We start from the raw sequence: 13,997 nt of genomic DNA, 5'->3' as shown, positions 1-13,997 counted from the left end.
AGTTATATATATATATTCAGTTATACATACATACATATATATATATATATATATTTTTTTTTTTTTTCTTCTTGAAATAGTCTTTTCCATTCTGGTTTATCCCAGGAGATTGGATGTAGTTCCCTGTGCTATAGAGTAGGAACTTGTTTATCCATTCTAAATGTAGTAGTGTGCATCTTCTGAATCCAGGATCCATCCCTCTTCCTCCTCCCCACTACCCTTGGCAACTACAAGTCTGTTCTCTGTCTGTGAGTGTTTCTATTTTGTAGATGGGTTCATTTGTAGCATACTTTAGATTCCAGATGTAACTGACATCATATGGTATTTGTTGTGTTAGTCACTCAGTCGTGTTTGACTCTCTGTGACCCCAAGGACTGTAACTCTCCAGGTTCTTCTGACAGTGAAGCATGGTGTGCTGGAGTGACTTAGCAACTCGTGGTTGTTCATGACTTAACAACTTAACGGAAGCAACAACATAATGGCATTTGTCTTTCTCTATCTGAATTACTTCACTTTGTATTATAATCTCTGTCCATCCATGTTGCGGCTGATGGCATTATTCCATTCTTTTTTATGGCTAAGTAGCATTCCATTGTATATATGTATCACATATCCTTTATCCATTCATCTGTTTACTGGAGATAGGTTGTTTCCATATCTTGACTTCTGTGAATAGTGCCATCATGAACATAGGAGTGCATGTATCTTTTGGAATTATAGTTTTATCCAGATACATGCCCAGGAATGGGATTTCTGGATCATACGGTAGTTCTATTTTTAGTTTTCTGAGGAAATTCCATATTGTTTTCCATAGAGGCTGTGCCAATTTACATATATACCAACACTGTAGAAAGAGAAAATGGAACAATTTTATTCCTTTATGCTGCAGAATACATAGGACGTATATCAAAACCTGACTTACATTCATTTATTGATTTGAGAAACATATATTCACTGTGCCTATTAAAAGGTTGAAGTGATGGTTTGGGGACTATTGTCAAGGCTCTTTATGCATCCAAGTTCATGAACATTTACTTGTGAAGATGGGTTATGCTGGGAAGCCAGGTTTATTTTGGGGGCAAACGGCATATTTTTGTTAGCTCTGGAGTAGGTTTAGTGGCTCCTGGTAGAGATCTGACTTGTGGGAAAGTTCTACCCAGTTGCCAAGTTACTGGGCTAGGGAACCAAGGCATGTCCTCTGGCCCAGAAGCCCCAGGCATCTTTTGACTTCTTCTGACCAAGTGAATGGGATTCATTTCAGCTCACTGCTACTTAAATCAGCTAATAGTTATGGAGCAGCTCCTGTGTTCCAGTCATATTGTAGGTGCTGAAGACATAGAGATAAAATAAGATCTGGGTCTTGCTTCACAAGTGTTCATGGCCTTGAAATAAGTCAGTGAACCAGTTCTTACCATGCTGCTGCTGCTGCTGCTAAGTCGCTTCAGTCGTGTCCGGCTCTGTGTGACCCCAGAGACAGCAGCCCACCAGGCTCCCCCATCCCTGGGATTCTCCAGGCAAGAACACTGGAGTGGGTTGCCATTTCCTTCTCCAATGCATGAAAGTGAAAAGTGAAAGTGAAGTCACTCAGTCGTGTCTGACTCCTAGCGACCCCATGGACTGCAGCCCACCAGGCTCCTCCATCCATGGAATTTTCCAGGCAAGAGTACTGGAGTGGGGTGCCATTGCCTTCTCTGAGTTCTTATCATACAATGTGCTAATTCCTATGACCAGCCAAACAGCTGTAAACAAGAAGCACTGGAGAAGGACAATGAATGGAACCCATGAGTCTGGAACACTCTGGGATGAGAAGGGGTTACACAGAAGTGGGTTCCCATAGATTGGTGGAATAGCAAGTGCAAAGTTCTGGAAGCAAGGCAAGTTAAGATAGGACAAAGAGCCCAGAGGTGTGGAGAGAAAAGCAAGAAGTGAACTCACAGAGGAAGGTAGAAACCAAGGGAAGTGACACAGTTGGACTTGGTTTTAGGAATCAGAAATATGGAGAATTTATTCAGGGAGAAAACAAGACAGGGGAATTTTGAGAGACATTTGTGATAATCCAGGCCAGCAGTGATGAGGGCCCCAACCAGGACAGTAATCATAGCACTGACGTAAATGGAAGTAGAGTTGATTTTTAAAAATTAGAGTGTAGCTGATTTACGATGGGTTAGTTTTAGGTGTATAGCAAAGTGGCTCAGTTATACATATATATTAGTTTTCAGATTATTTTCCCTTATAGCTTGTTACAAAATATTGAGTATAGTTCCCTGTGCCACACAATAGGTCCTTGTTGGTGATGTAGTTTATGTATAGTAGTGTGTATATGTTAATCCCAAACCCCTAATTTATCCCTGGAGAGGACATTTTAAGGATGTACTATCGTGGGACTTGGATTAAGGGGATGGAGCATCAGGAGAATCCAGGATGATGCTCAGGTTGGAACAGGTGGATGATATGGCCATTGTCTGACATGGGACATAAGAGGGTGAGCAGGCCCAATCAGGGTGATGCTGAATTTGCCTTAGAACATGCTGTGTTGGAGGTCCAGTGGGCATCTAGCCTGACAAAGTGTATCCTGAAGACTTCATGACTGTTTCCTGGGTTGTTCCAGTTTCTTTCTTCTCCCTCTCCTTGCCTGTTTCCATTTTTTTTTTCTCAGTGAAAGACAATAGCATGTGCCTTTATTTATAATGGCAGGGGGGGACAGATGTGAAAAAATAAAACACCTGAAATTGGTTTATTTTGCATTGGTGACATTCCTTAAAGTCTTGAGAATGATGAATTGGGCAAAAATCAGTGTATGATCCATGAGGACTTCTTTAATAGAGAAGAAATTAACCATTCATACTTGCATCTACAGAAAGAAATTAACAGTCTTGCAATTCTAGAATCCTTCACAATAAGGAATTCTTAAGTTCTCATAAAGTGAGGGGGGAGAAGGGGAGAGAGAAAATCATCCAGAACAGTGTTTCCCAAATTTGGCTGTTTTCAGACATTTTTTGCGGGAGGGGGATGCAGGTTTTCTGTGTAACATTTAAATGTTTGTGTGTTCCTTCTGGGTGTCATCTAAACAATATATGCTTGTCCAGGATTCCCTGGACACCGTCTGACCTAACAGTGTTGCCGTATGATCACCGCACCTACATTTAGACCTCTGATCCCTGTAGCACAAAGTGAAGACCAACTGTGCTTAACTTTTCACGTGGTTTCTCTCGGATTGAGAGACAGAACAGACAGAACCGTCGAACATTTCCTGTGAGATCTGTGAGTTGTCAGGGTTCAGGGCAGTGGTTCACAGCAGTGACTTTCAAAGCAGGAAGGGATGGGGTGGGGTGGAGATGGTGGCCTGGGAAGACACCTTTTGAAAAAGCACATTCAAAATGCCTGTTGATTTCATAATACAAATTCTAGGAAGTCAAACTCAACAAAATAATTTCCAAGCAGTAGCAGAAAACCAACTCTAGCTTCATGCTTTGGGGCCTGAGATACACTTGGTTGAGAAACACAGGCGTTAGAGGTAGAGGCAGCCCAGCTCAGAAGAGACCCTTGTGAGAACCATGTAAGAACATGTGCCAAAGAGAAGGACCATCTTTTGGGTCAGTGAGTGAATCCTAAGCATATCTTGTCATGGTCCCTGGGAACCCAAAGGGCCAATCCACAAGAAACCCGAGACATCCATCAGACCTGTTATTTTGGGCAAGTTGGTCCATTTTTAATACTGAGTCAAAAGAAGCCATTGACTTCCCTTCCCCGTTTATTGCGGTTAAAATATTTCAGAATTTTAAGTAAACAGTTGCTGTAACTGGGTACAGTCACCCCAGGTCCATCCTCCAGGAACTGCTGTCATTATCTGCAATGCCATCCTGTCCCCAAGGGGGGATATCAGTCTGGGTCTGCTCTGTAATTATTGCAGAGCTCCAATTTGCTTTAGCCGTGTCAACAGTTCCCCTCTCTCATGCATATTTACTAGATCCGTGCATCCACCTATGCACTCTTGACCGATGAAGACCCGAGGTACCGTTCTGGCTCCGGTGAGCTGCTGCAAGTAATCTTGAATCTCACTGGTATTACCGGCGGCTGTAATATCGACAAATTCCAAAAGCCCTTGTTTGAAGGGCAGTTGGCTGAGAAGCTCCTGAGTCTTTCTGCAGTAGGGGCAGGTGGGCTTAATGAACACGACCACCTTCCCAGGCTGGATCTTGCTGTTGACGAACGCTTGAGCCATGCTGCCTCCCTCCGGGGGGTACACCGCCTGTTTCCATTTTTAACTCACCTTTGCCCTACAAAAACAAAACCTCCAAAATAGTGAAAACTACATTTGAGAGAGTCTTTCTGTTCATATGGAGTATTAATTGTACAAGTCTCCACCACTTCCGAGGTCGTGCGATGTACTCCCTTCAAAGACCCGTGGGTGCACAGTGCATGGCTCCCACATTTCGTAAATGACTGCTTCTACAAAATGCTGTCAAACATTGGGATGAACCCACTCCAGCCTCACTGGAATGCACAGCCTGGAAGTGGAGGTGTGGGTTGCTCTGTAAGGCCTTTTGCATCTGCCCCCAAACCTAAATCTATCACACAGTGCAAGAAAGTTACCTTCCATGACTTTATACCACTTTACAGTTTACAAGTTACAACTCTAATTGGGATCTCACAACAATCACCTCAGGTCTGTGGGAAAGATATTATGCATTCCATTTCACTGATAAAGGAATTGAGGTAAAGAAACATGGTAGATCTGGAACACAAAGCCAGGCCTTTTCCTTTAAGCTCAATGTTCTTTCTGTCCTGGCATCTTGACCCTCTTTGTGCAAGAACAGCTAAGAAACAAAAGAGCTTGACAGGGTCTGGAATTAGATCCTCTAAGCAAACATGATAGGATCTGGCTTAGGGGACATCAGCGGTCCCTACAAAACTGAAGCTCCTCCATGATGTTCCGGGCAGTGTCACTGGTCAGAGGCTGTTGCATTTGTCTGCTGGGCCCTTTACTGAGGTTGTCTGGTTAGAGTCGTCGTCTAGTTTGAACTGTCACTACGGTTCTTTTGGGAGTGCTAATTCATAGAAATATGTATATTAAGTATATATACAAACTTTCTGCTTTTATGCATAGGTATTGTTCTTCCTTGTCACATTGTATTTCTTTCCAGCTTAGTAGCTGGTGAAGCTCAGGTACCACCACTCAACCAAGAGCTAAGGTTCATGTCTGAAACTGACAAAGTGGTGAGCAGTTTGCCCCTCTTTACTTACAGTCTAGGTCAACAGGGCCAGGGATCTGCCAAAGGAAGAGCAGGGGAAAATATCTCACATGTTTTGTTTACTTGCTTGATAAGTTGGTGTGCCACTGCCTGGCAGAAGGAGTTTGAGAGAGGATATGTTTTAAACAGATATGCATAGATATTTGCTGGAAAACTACATTACCCAGTGATGTGATGGGAAAGGTATTGCCCAATGACCAATCTCTTATATAGTACAAGGAGAGGTAGTGAAAATATGAGTATAAAGGACTTTAATGTAAGATAAAGGATGCTCAAATGTAAAAAAAAATATATATAGAAGTAAAAACTCCTAAAAAATCATTCCCAAGGGCATTCTTTGAATAAATGATGAGACATATTAAAGTCATTTGAAAGATATAGCACCAATTTCCAGCATGAACAAATGGAGATATTCTCATGAGAATAAGTGACATTCTTGTTTTTGCTGGGGAGATATCCTCTTTTGTTTAGGAAATTGACTAGTGAGAGTGGCTTCTTGGGCTGTATTTCTTTGTCCAGTGGCTCTCTCAGAACCTTGGAGGTTGAATATCACTTGGCAGGCGGTGGGAAGCTCAGCCAGGAGAGAAAAAACCAACACGCCTGTCTTCCTTTAGCCATGGGCCAGCTTTGTGCTCATCCCAATTTCTTGTCAGTCCACTCTTCCAAGCAGGGATATCTTTGGGATCCCTGACAACAGTGTGGAGGAGGGACGTGAACTGGAGGCACGGTAGCTTCAGAAGCTTACCAACGTTGCCCAAGAGAACCCTCGGGGAAGGGAAAATTAGAAGCCATCAGCGTTCCTGGTCACTTCTCCCTAAAGCCCTTTTGGGGTTGATGAAGACCTGGGCAGTAGCAGGAGACAGGCCTGTAGTTCTTCGCAGCCCATGGTCCATGCTCAGGAGCCCCTGCTCTGGTCTTTTGAAATTCCAAGTCACACCCTCTCCAAGAGGATGGTTGGAGTTCCTACACTGTCTGCTCTAGTTTAGCTTTGTCATAATCATTTGGGAAATTGCTTATTTGTTGGGAGGCAGTATGGCTTTGGGAAAAGAACCCAAACTGGCTCAAAAGTCCCTAAGTTCAGACCCTGTTGCTGGCTAGTGATACTGAACTAGTCGGTTTAGCTGTCCAGAGTGGTTTCTACATCTCTAAGATAAAAATGAAATGATTGTACATGGAAAATTCCTACATTAATGTGCACCTGCAATCAGAACTCAGACGTAGCTATTACTATATAAGTATTATTATTAGTAAGTATTGTTACTGCTTTCTATCACTGTTGCTGTCAATGGAGCTGGATGAAGGTTAGGGGTAACCCCTTCATCAAACCCCACCCCAGATTCCACAGTGGAACTTGCTTCCCGGCTTTTCCTAATGCTCTCCCCTGCCCACCCCACCCTTGTGGCACACTCTCACTGCTGGACCTCCCTTGGCAATTCCTTGAAGGTGGTGTTTATACTTGTCCTCTTAATAAAGATGATCCCCCAGCTTCCTGAATGCACAGCAATCTGCCTTGCCAGCCTGTCCAAGATGTTCTCAAATATAAGTGCTGCCACTCATTTTCCCTCCTACCCCTTCCCAAGCTCCATGTAAAGCCATAAACAGTGTGGGATAGATGACTTTTTAGCCAGATGGTATAATAATGATAATGATAAAAATGTAATAGATACTAATTACAGAATATCTACTATGTAGTTAGGTGTTTTCCTATTTCATTTCATTGAACCCTTATTGCAATCCTTTTGGATGCTAAGAACATGCTTGTTCCATTAAACATTGACCAAACCTGGGGGTCCAGTCATCTTGCCCTCCTTCTATACCATTCATTCTTAAGGATCCCCAAGGCCCAGAGTTTCAGATCGTTTATTCATTTGGAACCAGCTAAGGAACCACAAAAGACAGCAATTAGTCTGATAGTAACAACTGGTTTCCTTTCTCCATCAATCAACACCCCACAGCCTATTGAACAAGCGAGGTGTATCCTATAAGTAATACATCTTATTATGGAGGAATCCCAAAGGTTCAGTACTGGGTCTCGGCCCCCCTGAGTTTCTCTGTGACCTTCAGTGGCTCAGCCAGGCTTTAGGCAGCAGGTGCTGGAAGGGAGGGTCTGTGAAGAGCAGGAGAGGTTCTCCTGGGTGAGGATCTCAAGCCTTACCTGGGCCTGAGCCTGGGAGTGCTGCCTCCTTCCTTAAAGTTTACACAGGATGACAGCTTTTGACTGGGTTATGCTCATGTAGTAGTAATCAGGAGACAGACAAAAAAATGAAGATGTGTTCATGTGTGTGTGTGTGTGTGGTTGTGTGTGTCTTGGGGGAGGAATAAGGAAAAGGGCATGACCACTCACATCAGTGTTCTTGCCTGGAGAGTTCTGTGGACAGTGAAGCCTGGTGGGCTACAGTCTATGGGGTCACAAAGAATCAGACTCAACTGAGCGACTTTCACTTTTCATGGAGAATTGGGCTGCAGGTAGGTGACCAATCATCCCAGTTTGCCTACGTCTGAGGAGTTTCCAGGGCACAGGGCTGTCACTGCTAAGACCGATATGGTCCTAGGTTAGCCAGAATGGTTGGCAACCTTAGGTGTAAGAGGGGGTAACAGTTAGTCCTTATTCTGAGGGATAATGCACTATTGTGGCTGATGGTTGGCCTGACTGGGTGCAAAGTCTAGCTCTACCTGGGCAAAACAGACCCCGTGCCCCAGTCTCCTCATCTGTAAACTGGGGCTGATATGGTACCTGTGTCATATGTTGCTGTGAAGACTGAAGGACACACCAAATGTCAGGTCCCTGACATACACAAGTAACTGACAGTCACTGTGATGTTCTCTTACCTGGCAACACAGCCCAGTTCCATGGGTGCTCCTTCCTGAGTCTAGGTGACCCAAGACCCTATGAGACCCCCTGTTGTCAGCGTTTGGTACAGAATGCAGTCTGATCTGTGCTGCATAGCAACTTCTTGTAGGGTGTTTGTTACTCTTAGAGGGCTTTTTGCCAGACTGAGAGCTCTGTGGGGGGTGGGGGAAACCAGGGCTGTGCCAGGAGTAGAATATTTCCGAAGACAGAGTCTGGTTCTAAGCACAGACTGTGATAAATGTAAAAACCCAGGAAGGGGGCACTTGAGGTGTCAGCAGGCAGAGGGCCCGTGTCTCCATTAGTTAGTGTTAGTTGCTCAGCTGTGTCTGGTTCTCTGCAACCCCATTGACTATAGCCCAACAGCTTTCTCTGTCTGTGGAATTCTCCAGGCAAGAATATTGGAGTGGGTAGCCATTCCTTTCTCCAGTGAATCTTCCCGACCCAGGGATTGAACCTGGGTCTCCTGCAGTGCAAGCAGGTTCTTTACCATCTGAGCCACCAGGGAGGTCCATGTCTCCATTAGCCCCCCTCTTTGAAGAAGGGGTGTGGGTGGGGTGAGGGGAAGATAGGAAGGCAGAACGCTAATGAGCTGGCTAGAAACACTGGGGTCAGTCCCGCCCAGACACACCAGACCCTTTTCGTCATCTGATAGTCACGCTCTGAGCACACTCACACATCTAGACACACACACTTTCTGCTGGTTCAGCAGCCTCCAGAAGGCAAGATGTAGGGCTTGCTTTTCCTGAGTTGCCTGATCCCTCTTCTCGCCTCCATTAGGTGTGCAGACACTGCAGACCTCCTTCTCTGCATTTCTCCCGGTGCCTCTTTCTGCCCGGGTCCTGTTTCACACCTGGCTTTTCTTCCCAGTGCTTTGAAGAGTGGGGACCCTGCTTTGTAGGATAACAAATAGAATTGTCAAACACATCAGCACTGCCGCCTGCAAAGATAAATGGGGTGACACATGGAGCAACCTCTGTGGATCCTGGGGCCCCAGCAGGAGCTGACACTGTGACAGATGGGGGGGCGAGTGGTGCTGACACAATCGGGTCACCTGAATGTCGAGGGGTGAGGGGGGTGTCTGCTCCTCCCTTGGCTCCCCTCCCCTCTCTACCTTACACGTGCTGTGTTGCTGGAGATCATAAAGAGATAGTAGGCAGGTCACCGCTCCTCACCAGCCTTGTGCATCTTCCCTGTCAGTGGCATGGGGCAAGGAAGCAGGCTGTCTGCAGAGCATCCTGTCATCTCAGGAGTGACAACTGAGTTATGCGCAAGGAGAGCCGGTCCTGGGCAAAGACCAGGGCAAAGTTTGTCTTTTTCCCTCGACTTGGTCCTTTTCCAGATCCACCCTGCTTGGTGACACTTTCTCATCAGTCCTTCCAGCAGGCTATGCTCATCTCTGGTTCTCACCCAGGAACCCCTCCCAATCCTTGCCAATCAGCCTATGCAATCGATCTTTCCACTCTTTTCATATTGTACTCTGTGTCCTGCTTTATCAGGTATCAGAAGGTTGTCCCACTGATGGCTCTCAAACTGCCCTCCTTTGCAAACAGAATACACATCAGCACATTCCCAGCGAGGGGCTGGGCTGGGCTGGACATTCCCGAGTCCCTGAAGGAGGAAGGCCTACAAGAGTTGAAATTCTATTCCAAAGGGATGCAAATGCCTGGCAGCACTTAGGGACAGAGCTTCTGGGTGGTAACTCTTTCTTTCCAACTTTCTCTTTTATTCTGCTTAAAGAGAAGCTTTCCTTTGCTCACAGGTGCTGTTCTCAGCTGAGGTCTTCTCTGGGTCTCTGGTTTCAATATCTATTGCTGATGGGCTGCCAGGGGCCCAGGCAGTTCAACTCTAAACATGTAGTGAGGATCCATTCTCTGTTAAACTATGTGCTGACTGCTCTGAGTTGCGGGGCACAGAGGGGTGGCTGTAAAGATAAGCAAGCTGGAATTTGTCACATCTGGGGACTCACAAGTTAGTTGAGAGGAGAGACATGTATGAGCTTTAATACAAGACTAGCCATGAAAAAGAGGTAATGGGGCAGAAAGAGGACAGGAGGAGGAAGACTAATCTTGACTTGAGAGGAACAAGGACATGCTCAAGGAAGAGGTGGGTTTTGGTAGGGCTTCGGAGGATGAAGAGGATCTGGACAGGCTGAAATGGTGGGGAAAAGACTGTGTATAGAGAGGAATATGAATTCAGACAGATGGGAGATGCAGAGTCTTCTGGGGTCTGGACTTGATCAGATATGACTGAAGCACATGAAAAGTGTGTGTGTGAGTGAGAGAGAGAGAGAGGGAAAGAGAGAGAGACAGAGCGGGCAGAGAGGAGAGGGGGAGAGAGTGTTTGGTTGGGAGAAAAGATTGGATACAGCCTTAGGGTCTGTATTTCATTCTGTTTTCAGCTTTGGATGGGAAGACAATGCTTCGCTTCTTTACTTTCCATTTAGCTTCTCACTGCAAAATTCTCAGTGGAATTGGATGCTGCTCTAGTAATAAGTAAGGAAATAAACATCACACTGTTCTCTTGGATTCTCCAAAAAAAACCAAACAAACAAACAAACAAAAAAAAAAACCGGGGGTGATAGGCAGTAGGGAAAGAAAGGACAGAGGGGAGAAGAGACTGGTATAGAGTGCCTTTGAGTAGAATAAATGAGCTGGTACCAATTACTGAACCTCTTTTAGTTTCCCTGTCTTAAATGGGGATAATATATAACTTCTGGCCAAATATGGGGATAATAATACTTCCCCCATAGGGCTGTTGTGAGGCTAATGGAGAGAATGTATACAAAATGTTTAGTACATTACCTCTCAATACCTGGTGGCTATTATTATGACTATCCCTCTGTCTCCTGACCCATTTTAGCAGGCAACAGCTCTCAGACAGTGTTAATGGGTGGCTGTATAAAAAAAGCACGTGGTTTGTCCACAGGAATGATGTTGCTGAGGGATGCTCAAAGTCCAGATGATGAGGAGACTTAACAAGATCAATACCACTTTTGGAAAAGATTATATGCTATACTAGGCAGCAAATAGACCATTGAAACTGGATTTGGAAGGCATTTATGGAGTCTATTAGAGATGGTTAAACATATCAACACAGAGAAAAATAAATAGTGGATCACACACATGCAGCCTGCTAGTACTCTTTCTCTGTGTGTGCCCTTTTTCTCTCCCTTCCCCTCTCCTTCCCCATTTTCAGGTTTAGGTAAGTAGGACTGAGTAAATAACTCTTCTGAGCAAAGCTGAAGGAGGAAACAACATGGCATCATGGCTGTGCTTATCTAGTCATTTAGAGTGTGTGAAATTTCAGGAGCTGAACAGAAAAGTGATGCTTCTATTTACAGGGGGCAGTGAATGAGTTCTCCCTGGCTGATAAGCTGATGGGTTTTCCAGAAATAACTGAAATCTTTTGGTTAGCTTTTTAAGGTTACTAGTGAGCAATTTAGTGCACTGGAGCAATAATTTCGTATTCTCTAGTGGCTTGAAATAATTAGATTATTTTGTGGAATGAATAAATGAGAAGTTAACTCACTGGCATGGATCAGTGTGGTAACATGATTTATTTCTTGTAAAGGTGAATGCTCTAGAGTCTTGACCTTACAGATGATAGTTTTGACTCCCTCCCCTTTCTCATTTATAATATGTTTTGGGTTATTTTGTGAGGGAGGCTGCCCAGTGGAGTGGGAAGAGCGTATGGACTTTGGGATCAGCCAATTCTTGATTCCATTTTCACGAGGTATGTGACCTTGGGCAAATCACTTGACACACCAGACCCCTCTTTCCACTAATCAGGAAAGGAGTGGTAATAATACTTACCTTATATGAGAGGCATATGAATTAAGCCCGTTACTGAAAGGAAAGCACCTATTACAGCTTCTAGCCCACACTGGGAACCCAAACAAACATTAGATTCCTTTTAGTCTTTCTTGCCACCTTATTATCTTAAAATGATTAATGTTTATACCAAGGATAAACATCCAGCACATTAATTAATGGTGATTCTAATCATTTGTTAGGTTAGAAAGAACTTCTGCCTTGATAAAATGCTTTAATGAAAATGTTTACTGCCCTGTTCTTTTGGATGAAGGGGATGGTGTTTAGCATTTTGCTTTATGGCCACTAATGACCCATTTCAAGGCAAAACCTCTATCTTCAAACCAGCCAATAATTCATATATAAAGTTTAAATAGAATCTTGATTAGGGAAGTGCTTTTGTATTCTCCTCTGTTACAGCATTGTACACAGTGGACATTCTGCAGCCCTTAGATAAAGCACAGAAAAGAAAAAACCAACAACTGAATAGTAGTTGGAGGTTAGAGAGCTGGGAGAGTTTTGGTCAGCTGGTGATAGAAGCAGACCTTGCTTTTCATACCTTTGCTAACTTTTGAATATTTGCAGACTCCCCAGCCATGCTGGGTCCAAATGACATAATACAGCAGCATTGGATGGAGGTATGTGCTCTCAGCTTCTGCTAGAACATTACAGCATTAGAATTCTTGATACAATTTATTCCAAGCCTCAAATCTGTGTATTACTTATCTGCTGAATTGAACAAATTGAAAGTGATCACATTTAGGAACTATTAGTGGGAGGTTGGTTCTTCCTCCTCTTTAATAACATCTTGAGAGCTAACGGGCTTCAGTGCTATTCCTCACATCCACCCTGCCTCCCTCCACACAAATGAGCTCAGTTGGAGGTAGGGTTTATTGACATTTAAATGAGCATATTTGGCTCACTGTAGCATGGATCTAAATGAACACTGCTTTGGTGCATTGAAACTTAATGATTTCCTCTGCATCCAGGTGAGACGGGAATGTTGCGGCATTCAGGTGGGGATGAAGACATATGGAACACAAATCTTCCAGTCAAGAATTAATATCTTGATTATATCATAGGTTATTTTAATATTGGGATGTGGGAACTTTAGGAATGTTCTTCTGAGCCTGGAAAAGTAAAACAATAGCTACAGAGGGGTTGGAAATCAGGAGGAATGCCCAGGTGAGATTATTGATAAGACTAGTTTTTTCTTATGGCTTCATGGTCTCTTTGGGGACTAAAGACACAACTAAAGACTAAAGTTGAGCTATTTCAAATCCTGAAAGATGATGCTGTGAAAGTGCTGCACTCAGTATGCCAGCAAATTTGGAAAACTCAGCAGTGGCCACAGGACTGGAAAAGGTCAGTTTTCATTCCAATCCCAAAGAAAGGCAATGGCAAAGAATGCTCAAACTACTGCACAATTGCACTCATCTCACATGCTAGTAAAGTAATGCTCAAAATTCTCCAAGCCACGCTTCAGCAATACGTGAACTGTGAACTTCCAGATGTTCAAGCTGGTTTTAGAAAAGGCAGAGAAACCAGAGATCAAATTGCCAACATCCGCTGGATCATCGAAAAAGTAAGAGAGTTCCAGAAAAATATATATTTCTGCTTTATTGACTATGCCAAAGCCTTTAACTGTGTGGATCACAACAAACTGTGGAAAATTCTGAAAGAGATGGGAATACCAGACCACCTGACCTGCCTCTTGAGAAATCTGTATGCAGGTCAGGAAGCAAGAGCTAGAACTGGACATGGAACAACAGACAGGTTCCAAATAGGAAAAGGAGTACATCAAGGCTGTATATTGTCACCCTGCATTTAACTTCTATGCAGAGTACATCATGAGACACGCTGGGCTGGAAGAAGCACAAGCTGGAATCAAGATTGCCAGGAGAAATCTCAATAACCTCAGATATGCAGATGACACCACCCTTATGGCAGAAAGTGAAGAGGAACTCAAAAGTCTCTTGATGAAAGTGAAAGAGGAGAGGGAAAAAGTTGGCTTAAAGCTCAACATTCAGAAAACGAAGATCATGGCATCTGATCCCATCACTTCATGGCAAATAGATAGGGAAA

The 13,997-nt window shown here is 44.0% G+C and overlaps 1 pseudogene; it reads right to left on the bottom strand.

Annotated features, from left to right (window-relative positions):
• Positions 1–3,708: 3,708 nt before the first annotated feature.
• On the bottom strand, positions 3,709–4,241 carry LOC113906185 (annotated as a pseudogene).
• Between the last annotated feature and the right edge of the window lie 9,756 nt (positions 4,242–13,997).

Source organism: Bos indicus x Bos taurus, chromosome 16 (genome assembly GCF_003369695.1).
Source record: "Bos indicus x Bos taurus breed Angus x Brahman F1 hybrid chromosome 16, Bos_hybrid_MaternalHap_v2.0, whole genome shotgun sequence".
Classification (NCBI taxonomy): domain Eukaryota; kingdom Metazoa; phylum Chordata; class Mammalia; order Artiodactyla; family Bovidae; genus Bos; species Bos indicus x Bos taurus.
The sequence above is the reverse complement of the archived record's forward strand: the minus strand, read 5'-3'. Positions and strand labels throughout refer to the sequence as shown.